The 12,073-nt window shown below is 36.3% G+C and overlaps 1 protein-coding gene across 4 annotated transcripts in view; it reads right to left on the bottom strand.

The window, feature by feature from the left end:
* The window catches only part of LOC137128586 (arf-GAP with Rho-GAP domain, ANK repeat and PH domain-containing protein 1-like), a 49,317-nt gene extending 41,171 nt beyond the window's left edge, over positions 1-8,146 (bottom strand). For 3 of the 4 annotated variants that reach the window (XM_067506846.1, XM_067506848.1, XM_067506845.1), the window contains exon 1: positions 7,990-8,145. The gene's annotated coding sequence lies outside the window, so the exon portion shown is untranslated. Of the gene's footprint in view, positions 1-7,989 lie in introns of all 4 variants that reach the window. The other variant, XM_067506849.1, reaches the window with a different exon arrangement.
* Positions 8,147-12,073: the final 3,927 nt, after the last annotated feature.

Genomic DNA, 12,073 nt, shown 5'->3' with positions numbered 1-12,073 from the left:
CACTAAAGTCATAAATATCAACAAATACAATACTTCTAAGCTGATAAAATTATGATTTTCATGTCTTTATTGAATATAAAAAGTGATTGAAGCAAAAGAAATAGCAACACTAGGCTTCTCATGCCAGTAAACTTCAACAAGGAGCCAAATGAATGAAACAAAAATGGAGGTGTGGTTATAAACTACCTTGGCTTATAAAAATATTAAAACCGTGTCAGTTTGCTAGTCACATAGAACATCAGCTTTTGTTAACCATTACTTGAAAAAAAAAAGAGACATCTTAATAGACAAATGATCAATAGCTGTTGATTTGCATCTAACGCAAAGTGCTCAATGAGGTAAAAGAACCCTAGAGTAACAGCTAAAGACTTAAAGGATTTATCGGAGTTTGTTAACATCTCTGTTCATAAGTCAACCATAACACATACACAAAACATTGAGAAGGCATGGTGGGAGACCACGGAGGAAGCCACTGCTGTCCAAAAGGTTGGGGGATGCACCAGGTCATTAACAAAACCATGGATACCAAAGTAAATCTACTACAGAATGACTCTGGAGACAAAATATGCCTTTTGGAGTGGCCCAGTCAAAGCCAAGACCTCAACCCAATAGAGATGCTGTGAAATGACCCTTAAGAGAGCTGTTTACATTATATGTCCTAAAAATATGCTTGAGCCGAAGCCCTTCTGTAAGGAACATAACTGTTTCTTGCTATATGTGGACTATGCAAATGCATAGGGCCCCCAAGCCACCAAGTTGCCCCAAAGTAGCATGTTCAGCCTCATCTGAGGAGAATTCTATCCATTACATGCTTAAACATTTAAGTAGGATATCAATATAAAGCTGCAATAAGCTGTGGCTAGTGTTTTTGTGGCATAATTAAGTCATAATTGTTGGTGTGCACTGTCACACAGGGGGTGACGTCCTCCAACAGGTAGCATGGGAATGATTGGGACAGCTACCCATCACTCCCATTAGGCAAATAGTGTTACGGCATCAAAAAGAAATGATCATAGTGGGGCAGAAAAACGAGAAGATGAAAATGACGATAGAAAAACAGTTAAACGATAAAATTAAGGCATTTTTTAACGAAAAGAAAAGGGAGGGGGTGCTGTTGTGCGGATGTTCAGCTATGTCCGAAATTGGCTCTCAGATATTTGCCATTAGGATTACTGAGGATTATGTTTTTAAGTTTAGTGTGTTTTTATAGACCACTAATTAGTGTGCTGCTGCTTTATAGATAACACTAGTTATTTATTAAGGGACTAATAAATATTAGGCCTATTGTTGATTATTTTGGACTAGTGTGGCAGTAGATTATAGCTCTAAGTCGATTAATAGCTACTCAGCTGAGTTCGTTGCAGTCTCCCTCTTTGCCACATTTATTAGAATATCTATTGTGACAATGCAGTTCGCTAATTTGAACAATTTTAGTTGCATTCCGACAGCTGAGTTAGGTATCTGATGTAGTACTTTGTCTTATTCAAAAGAACCATAATATGGCATTCTTAAAGTAAGTCCAATGTAAACTATGCTATATGTGACTATTAGTTATGCCCACAGAAAAAATATAGCTACATATGCCAGTTACATACAAGTTGACCACTGTGAAATATACACAGGCATTCCTAGTATATCAAAAAACATGCTAATTAATTATCTTCTTTTTATTACTTTAACAAGTACAATGTGTAAACAAATGCAGAAACCTCTTAAAAGTTACAGCTTTGTGTTTGGGTACATGCATTAAATGGACATGGTACATTACAATGTTTAATATAAAAACAGATAAAACAGATGTATAGTCAGTCTATGTTGATTTTTTCTGTTTATGATGTGCAATGGCCCAACAAACAGTAATGGATCAAAAATGGTTCTAAACTCCAATATTAGTATTAAACTCACAAATGTTTTTGTTTTTATTGTTTGCACTTTGATATGGATGCTGGCTCACTGTGTGTTTAACTCTAAGTAATAACATAATTTATTTTCTGTGATCTTGGGCTTGGCTCATGTTATTTATTTATATCGTTTGGGGTTGTGAGAATTTGTGTTGAAGTGATAACTTGAGTTGTGTTCTTGCTTTCAAAATTTAAAGTAAACCTTTTAAAAAGTCAATATCTTTTTTGTTTATTGACAAATAGACATGGTTGTCTTCCTTGTACTGTCATTTTTAATTAGTTTAACTTGCTTGAGTGGCTCAGGTTAAGATGTTTAATTTTATTATGAGAGGTTATCATGACTGTAACCTGTTTTGCTTGTGAAGTGTAATGGATTGTGGCATCTTTGTGGGTAATCTAAAGGGTTAGGAACCTCTCCATCATTGTTTGGCAAACTAGGGGCCACCAAAGATTATCTTGCATAGCTACAACAAGAAGTTGCATGAGGATATTGCTGCCGACCGTGGAACATTGCCATTACTTTTTCGACTATTGCTTCGTATGTTTAATGGTTGTGTTCAATAAAGATTTATTTTATTATAAAAAATATTTATTAAAAATATATAATGTGATGAAAACTTAAAGGAAGTCATTATGGGGCTTTTAGAGAAATAATATGGAGTGCTATAGGAATGAGTCCTAAGACCCGTAAATAAATTAGACATTTGCACATGCAGTTAAGTCCTAAAGTTTTTGGTGAAATGCCCAAAGGACATCTGTGGTAACCCACAATCAAGACATTCCATCAATAAATAGACCTTCCACTCTTTTGAGATTTATGTATCTTGATAGTCGCCACACAAGTGGACAGGAGCTAACATGTGGCTAAATGAGACTACAGAGGTTGTCTGAAACATTAAAGATCATTATGGGAGACAGGAAGACCTACCTATTCACTAGTCCACCTTTACAGCTTTGTGCAGTTTATATCTCACTATCACTAGCTTTATTGGGTCACTACATGAAGAAAACACTCGGGATTTGAAAGTTTCATGGTGGTCATGCAATCATGTAATGTTTGTTTAAGAACAATAGCTTTTTATTTCTTGTGGTAGTATTTTACCATCAAAAGTCAAAAATAGTCTTCATCAAAAGTGTAAGAATCATACACGAAACATCATATACGAAAAATCCTGTTGACTTTTTGTAGAGGGAACCTGGGACATGCTAACTTCTGGGTTGGCTTACAAAGAAAGATTATCCCTGTAGCACTCTACTATGTGGATATGTATTTACCATTATGCTCATGTACGTATATTAGGCATTATAACTTGTTGACTGCACTTTAATAGCTTGAAATTCCACAGTAATTATCCAATTTCCCAGTTTGTTACCAAACTACAGGCTAATGCTCTCTATGAGGCCAGACCATCTTATTGGGAAAAAAAAAAAAAAAACGTGTATGTTTATCTGGACATAAAAGTTCTTTGAAAGCCCTACTTTAATAGTCCAGGTCTCTAGGCTGATCAGCACCTGGGTTAGGACTTCCTTATCTCTAAATCACTAGTACCAGCTGTCGTAGTTCTGGACAAAACTCAGATGACTATTGACTGCACCAATAAGTTTGCTAACAAAAATGCATGATACTACTAAAACATATTTGTCACAAGAACTATTTTTTTTTTTCATTTTTGACAAAGGTTTCTGACATCCTGCTTCCTGTGTTTGTTCTTCACTGGGCTAAATATGACATCTCTGTGTATTAAGAGAAAATTGATATAGATCTCCTCACTCTTAGAAGGAAGGTACACAAGCATATTTTCAAAAATGCCTCTATACCTATTGAATTTAAGTGTTTCACCTGAACTTCAAATATTACTACAGTAGCTAGGTGATTTGCAAATTTTGCAGTCAGTGTAACTATTTATGAACTACTCACTCACATTTTACTCTCTGAACATCCATCTCAACTTCTCTATCTTAGTTCTGTCTGTCTAACCCATCCTACTCTGCGCTTTCTACCTCCCACTCAGAAAGCTGCCAATAACAGGGTCTCTGTATTGCTTCACAATGGGGCATTCTGTTGCCTAGAGAAGGAGACACACACACACACACACACACACACACACACACACACACACAAGCAAACACATTAACAAGTACGAAGGAAGCGCATGGTAGGGGCACACTGGGGGAGCCTGATCACACACTTTAGACCAAGTGCTTACCAAATAATATCTCATAAAGCTAATGTTGAGGGATGTACCAGAGAAAGAGAAATTCAAATTTATCAGACATACACACAGCTAGGTTGTTTAAATGTTCAACTTTGCTTATTGGCATTACCATCAGTTCATTATGTTCCTCTCAAAATTTTACATTTCTGGGAAAATGTGTGAAAACACTTAAGGAAATTACAAGATTATTTAACACCCACATATTTTTAGACATTTCAATGCAGTGTTTAAACTTCTGGAAATGTTAAAAAAAAAACATTAAAAGTGTGGCATATCTGAATACCCCTCTATTTGTAAAAAAGTCACTGCTCTTTAATTTATCTTTTAAGGCAGATCCAGAATTGTTCCTCTGACTGGTCACACCATGCAGCCAAACTCAAAAAGCTTAGGCTCCTCTGAGCACCTGACTAAGGATCTGAAAGGGAAACTAAGAAGGAAAGGCTATAAAAGGTTATCTAATTGCTTCCAGCTTGAAATTTCCACAGTCCAAAACATCATTTACAACAACCATGACTGCTGGGTCAAAAGGCATAACAAATCTAAATAGTTCAGTACAATCAGCAAATAAAAGCGGTAGCATTTTTAAGTTATCGTAGTTAAGGAAGTAGCCTAGCTACCATAAGTATTAGTTTAAGTAGCAAGTACTCTATAGTACAAGTACTGACTTGGGTGGGCGGGGCTGTAAAAAAAAAAGTGCATTAAATTTGAAGGGAGATTTATTTTACTGTTTGCTGCAGGGAATTTATTTATTTATATTTACATTTGCTTCATTTACTTAGGAAAAGTTTCAAAAAGAATTACAACTACCTTTAACCCACTTGTCATGTGTATCAAGTGAAAGCAACGTTTTTTTTGACTAAATGCCAACATTACGTGATAAAATGAGAATGAATAGCAACAGGCTAAGAATGTAGAGAATTCAAAAGTTCCATCCTTTGAGACAACAAAAATACTATCATGAAGGACAGAGAAACAATCAATTTACAGTGCTGGAAAAAATTTGACCCATTCCAGATTTCTTACATTCTTTGTACTTCAAACTAAACAGTTCAGTTCTTCAAGCAAAATTTTACATAAAACAAAGACAACCTGAACAATCAAAAAAATACAAGTTTAAATAATAATAATAAACAGTATTTTTGAAGTGTGTACGAGCCAATGGGGGTTTTCTTCGCGTTTGTTGTGTTTTTTCTTTTTTCGGTGGTCGCTGTGTCTTAAAAGGGTAGGCAGATTAAGAAATGTATGTATGAGTCTACTCATACATACACTTTGCCTCACCAGTTATTAAGGAAACGATGTTTGTTTACAGTTATTAGAGCTATAGGATGGATGTGGACTACAATGTAGTAGTGGAGAGCAACTAGGTAGTGGTGGAAAGTTGAGTGTGCAGCTGTGGAGGTACACAGTTTCTTACCTTGAAATTATTTTGAGAAATGTTTTATGTGGAATTACTTAATCTGCACAACTGTGGAACGTGGAAGTCAATAAATGTTCACTGACTAGGCCACTCCAAAACATTTATTTTGTTCCCTTCTGAGGTTTACAGTCATATTCTTGGGATCACTCCTGCTGCATAACCCATTTGTGATTGACTGGGTGGGCTTGAATATTTGTTCACAGATCTAAAGATCTCTCTCTCTCTCTCTCTCATATCAACCTCTAATGAATGTAAATCTAAGATTCAATATTCAGAACCAAATGCTGTTTAATGTTCTTCTGCTCAATATACCCCGTTTCTAAAATTAGTATTCTTATATTTTCATTTACTTCACCTTGCCCTTCCCTGGGACAACAAAGTTTGGAATCAGCAGCCACTAAAGAGTAATTGTCCTCTGAACCTTAACTTCTTATCAAGACATTTTCCTTATATGGAAAAACACATGCACGCACACATGGGACGTGAGTCATACACCCCGCACCAGACACACCACCGTTTTCAGCCCACTTTCAATTAAAACTGAATAGTGACTCAGTCCTACCAGTAAAGAAATTCATCTGAACAATATCCCCCAGTGTAGAAGCCTGTGTGCACACAAATACTTGCCTTTGGCTAATAGAGTTGCTATATTTCACAGTAGGACAATGAAACACAAAGTACTGAGCATTTTTAACCTAAATGTCCATTAACGGAGCCATAGTCATCAGCCAGTGATAAAAAATTTTAAAGTTGGAACTTCTGGCAGCCAAAAACATTAATCCGGTTTAAAAACAATACCTAACCACTCTTATATCAACACTTTTATTTATATATTATACCAAATAAATAAATCAAAAACAAAATGTAATGAATCGCACTGCTATGTCCTTTGAAAAAAGTCTATCCTTCAATTATATTAATTATAGAAAATTAAATAACACTATTTAGTGCACATTACAGTTAAGCAAGTAATTATAAAGGTAATTATGAAACAAAAACTTCAGAGAGGTGGAAACATTATAGTCTTCATAAATTACATTTATTGCAAGATTGCCCTTACACTTGGTTGGGAAAAGCTAAAGAAAACAAACTCAGACACGTCAGACTGCTCAAATGGTCTCTAAAATACTCCTCCTTTCACCTCATGAATGAGTGATTCAGGAATGAATAATCTTGTAATTGTATAAGACAGATGGAAAGGGAGACAAAGGGAGGAGAAAAGACAGAAGAGTGGTAGAAAAAAAGAAAGACAAAAACAAGGAGAGACATAATAACCGTTTAGCTGCAATGATGCCAATGACCAATAAATAACTCAGAGGTTGCATACTGTACTTAGACGTACTTTCCCTCTGCATTAGGATAGTGAACTTCAATCAAAAAGTTTTAAATGAGCCAAGCGAGGTCATCTTCTACCTCCAGACACAAAACCTATGGATTGATGGTGTAGACAGACACATCCATCTAAGCCTTGATTAAAAAGCATTCGGTATGTGCCCCTGTGCACTTAAAAGCCAAAACCGATCAAAAAAGCAAGGTCAGAAGAGCCACGATGCTGTTTTTGCAAGTCATTGCATTTCCCCTGGTCACGTTCTCCAATACAGTGGTGATAAAACCACCACTTTCATACTGGTAAACTGAATGTCTGGGGCAGCAGAATCTATCAGCATATCATCCTTTTCATAGTTCAGGATCTTGCATTCATTTACTTTCAGGGTCTACTGATCAACCTATTCATGCAAAGCATACTCAATTGTAAGGCTTTTAACCCACAGGCAAAAGATCTTCCTCTTTGAACATATTACACCTGTATTACAAAAAAAAAACAGAGTATCTTAGTTTCCACTTAACTGATCCTAATAACTTAACAGCTGTGCATTTGCACTGTTACACTACTGATCCAGACATTATCATCACTATTTATGAACTCAAAAGGTACCACAGGTTTACAAATAAAAGTTTTCAGTAGCTCACTTCAGTTGAACTATGCATTCCTACTACATAAAAAATTAAAGTTCTTGAAATGATCAGCCAGACTGACCACTGTTACGTCACTGACAGGTAACAAACAAAAAACAGAAACCACTATGTAGGCAGATGATGAACGTGACACAAATGACTTCATCTATTAGTTAAAACTTGTGACCAGATTAAAAATTGCGAATTCCACTGAGGATCCTACGAATGAATTAATCAGTAAACGCAAAACTGGACTTTACTGTTCCAAATGTAACTTATTCACTCAAATGTTTTCTCTTTTGTTTTGTTGACTACGACGTAGCGTTAGTTTGCTAGCCTGTCGAGCTAGTTAACGGTCAGTGCATGACTGTGACCAAGGCAACATCGTTCCTGTGTGAACCACAAGCTTTACGCTGTTTCGTTCAGTTTCTATTCTTATCGGCCGTTCTGGGAAAGTTTCTCTTGACAATAAAGTTTTACAATGTTGTCACCCACTTACCTCTTTAAGTCGTCTGACTCAGTGATTCGCGTGTGTTTCTGGGGGTAGAACGAGTGGCCCAAACAGCGACGCAAAATAGCGGATAAAATATTTCTCACGGTTAAAAAGCAGCCGCAACTCAAAAACGTCCGATCTTCAGTTAACGTAGAGGAAGTATTTTGCTTCCGGTTATACCTTTCAACACAAAAGCATATGCCAACATTAACTCGCGGAACGTTTTATTTTTATCGCCGTGAGCTGGGTGTTTTTGATATATCTTACCATTGTAACTAACTTGATTGACCAAGCTTGCAAAAGCTTCCGTGGGGCCATCATGTGACCACTGAAAAAAACTGGACAACCCAGTCTGTTTTCATGCAAATGCTCTTACTTACAGAGAAGCTTTTATTTCCTCATGCTTTGAAGTCCTCACTAATGAGCACATTAGGACATTCTCTCTTCCTTATTCACAGAATTGTCTCGTAAGGTTTTTTTAACCTGTAAACAAAAATCTGAAAATCTCATGAGCTGTTTCTCTACTATTCTATTATTCTTAACCCTAGAATATCTTATTAAAAGTGATGTGAACCATGATGTGTAATGTCACGTTAGCTTATGCTTGTTGGAAGTTACAGGCCTTCATATCCCATAAATTGCTTTTTCAAATAAGATTTGTTTCATAGGTCACGCTCAAAGTCAGCATGCACGTCAAAGTCTTAACATGAGATAAGAGAAACTTTCTCTGTAGTGTCAAACTCTGCACATATTATTCTCTCAAAAACAGACTGCGAAGTAAAAAATAATTTTGGGCGGAGATGGATTTAAACTAGTTACAACCCTTTCTAGTAGCTATAAAAATAGTCATATAAGTTACAAATTCAAAAGGTGAAAAAAGATTTTTTAGGGAGTATTGTACTAGTAGTCATAGTACAATTTCAAGTAATGTAATTTGTAAAAATGATCTGGACACTAATAAGAAATAACAAAATGTATTTATGGCCTACCCAATCAAAAAATGATTCATTAAAGTTTTAAAGTTTATGCTAAAAAAACACTTGATTAGGGTTTTTTGGTTTTCCTAGTTTTTGTAATTAAGCAGGTGCCACAAATTAAAACTTCACAAAATAGATGTGTAGATGTGTGGATATATATGAATGTATGTATAATATATCCTCTATTACAAAAATATTAAAACAATACTAATTTTACTGTTTGTACTATTTACTTAAGACTGATTTAATGACCTACCTGTAGCTTTCTTTGGGTATCAATAGTAATAACTTATATTAATCAATAATAATGAATAATAAAAATATATGTGTAAATACATCAGTGAATGACTCACATTATCACAAAAGCAATAACTAACAATGTCAAACTCAGAGGTGAATCCCTATTGGTCTGTACTTCAGTCGAATGACAAGTACACATTTATTTGAATGGGTTAATGAGCCGACTGGGTGACATAAAGGTCTATTCTACAATAAATTAAAGTGAGTTCATGATTCAAAATAATTCTGAACAGGCATTGTTTATAAACTGCCAGAAATCAAGCTGCTGATATCTTGTGTGTAAGGTCTCAAAGGAACCAGAAGAGGGCAACCAATTACCATAAACATATTGAGCATGTTGATGGCTCAAAAGTTAAACTGCAAAGTAATAAAGTGAAATCTATATCAGAATAAGAATGTTACATCCAAATAGACTTTAAATTATTAAAGTGGATTCCTTTGATTACATTTCAGCTGCAGTGAAGGGAAAAATATGAAAGCAACTGAGAGAGAAGAAGGCTGGCTTGTCATGAGCTACTTTAAATTAGAGCCCATAATTTCACGCAGTACATCATCCTGTAACAGGAGACTTAAAACATAAAACATTGTATGAACTACAGTTTTCACTTGTGAGTTTATATGAATACAAAATGCAATGTAATTTATGCAATTTATCATCATGTTTTTAGAGAGCTAATTAGACAAAGTAGTCAGGCTCTAATTTACATAATAATGAACCCTCAGTTTTAATATTTTTGGACTTAAGTGCTGCGCCTGATAAAGTTGCCCATCAGATCATTATAAATAGACTGGAACTGTTTTTAATTAGTTTTTATGTTATCTATTTGGCAGATGATTCTTTGTTGAACCGTCAGCCAGATAGATAATATCTGGCGATAACATATCTAAAACTTCTGAAATAACTTACAGTGTTCCCTAGGGATTCATTTTAAGCCCACTACTTTTTAATTTAAATATGTTACCTGAATCTCATGAGATGCTTCTCTACTATTCTATTAATCTTAATCTTAGAATCCTTAAAACTGTTTACTATACACAAAATGTTCTACACCACCACAATGTGTTATGTCACTTTAGCTTATGCTTGTTGGAAGTTACAGGGCTGCATATCTTTCTTATGGTACATCATTTTTAGTAAACTTGTATGTGTGTCACATGTGTGAATTATGTGACACTAAAAGACCCAATGAGTAAAGGCATTTTAGTTATTGGGAGGTTGGATGAATAATAAACTGTCACTGTGACCAGTTAGGTGACTTGGTGTAAAGATCAGGAGCTGGCTGCTGATAAACATCAAGGAGCAGAAGTTTTAAGAAAGGAATGAGAGACAAGTAAATTAAGAAGCTCACAATCAATGGACAAGCTGGAGGAGACAAAATTGGACTGTATGGGAATAAATGGAGAGGAACAAATAGCTTAGATTAAGAAGAAGAGCAGAGGAAAAGACAAGTCACACAGTAAGAGATGGAGATTGAGGGAAAGTAAGAAGATAAAAATTAAGCTTAGAGGAGGATGATAAAAGGAGAGAGAGAGATCTGAATGGGAAGTGGATATGAAAATTTTAAAAAAAGAGGGCAGAGACGCTGAGAAATGAGGAAAGACTGGGATGCAGATTATAAAGAGCCATAAACAGAGTCGGGGCAGATAGACGGAGATGAAGATGTGGGGTGGTGATGAGTCATCGCCAGTCAGCTTTGGTGGTCTGGGTTGCAGTGGGGGTGGCAGTGTGACAAAATGCACATACACTGAGGGATGCTGGCCATCCTGCTGCTTATATGTCTCCTCCTGCTGTGTAGGCGGGTGGAAGACAATACAGGGATGCCACTGGGACACACACTGTAGTTCACACATGCAGGCCTTTACTCTCTTCTCTCTCTCACACACACACACACACACACAAACACATGCAATAATGACTGAGTGAGAAGCCTCATTAAGATTCTAAGGATAGATGGATGGTTATATCTAGAGGCAAAGGTACAAGCAGTCAATACAACTTTAGCAAAGAACACCAGCATATACCTCATGTCTTTTTGCATCTCTCACATACACTTTCCTTTATCATTCATACTTTATTAGGTGTTGCATGTGCAGAGGCTGTAAAAAGGGAGCAGAGAATGTGATAGGGCAAAAACCATGTCACATGTGCAGATTTGTAAAAGGTTCCTTTTACTGATGAACTGTCAAGAGACAGATACTGTAGTGTCAACATCTAAAATTTTCTCAGCTTGTGTGTCTCACTTGTGTTTCAGCCATGTTACAGCTTATGTTTAGTGTGTCATACACGGCAAGCTTCTTGTCATTCAATTACCACACCCCAGGGCAGGAGAAAGTTTGGTCAACAAATGTGAGCTCTTTATGGGGGCAGCTGTAGCTCAGATGGTAAGTCGTCCACAGACCACAGGGTCAGTGGTTCACTCCCCGGCCCCGTCTATTTGTCGAAGTGTCTCTGGGTAAGACACGGAAGCCCCAAACGCTTTGCGTCACTTTGGTCCTGAGTCGATCTCAGAGTTGCCATGCCAACGCATTGGGGGATTCCTGGTTCTGATCGAGGCCACTGCACACACATACATTACACTGAGGCGAGTGCATGAGTCAATAAACACAATCAATCAATAAACACATGTATGCATGGTTTGCAGTGAGAGAAAAATTGTTTGTCAATCCGTTGCTGGTCATGACGTTCACTTACTACGTACTACGTTCGCAGTACATAATTAAAATCAGTGTTTGTGTGTATGTCACTGAAACAATGTGTTAATCACAGCAGATCAACTAATCAGCTAAATGAATTTCAAACCTATTTTAGTAAA

This window comes from Channa argus, chromosome 6 (genome assembly GCF_033026475.1).
Source record: "Channa argus isolate prfri chromosome 6, Channa argus male v1.0, whole genome shotgun sequence".
Taxonomy (NCBI): Eukaryota; Metazoa; Chordata; class Actinopteri; order Anabantiformes; family Channidae; genus Channa; species Channa argus.
The sequence above is the reverse complement of the archived record's forward strand: the minus strand, read 5'-3'. Positions and strand labels throughout refer to the sequence as shown.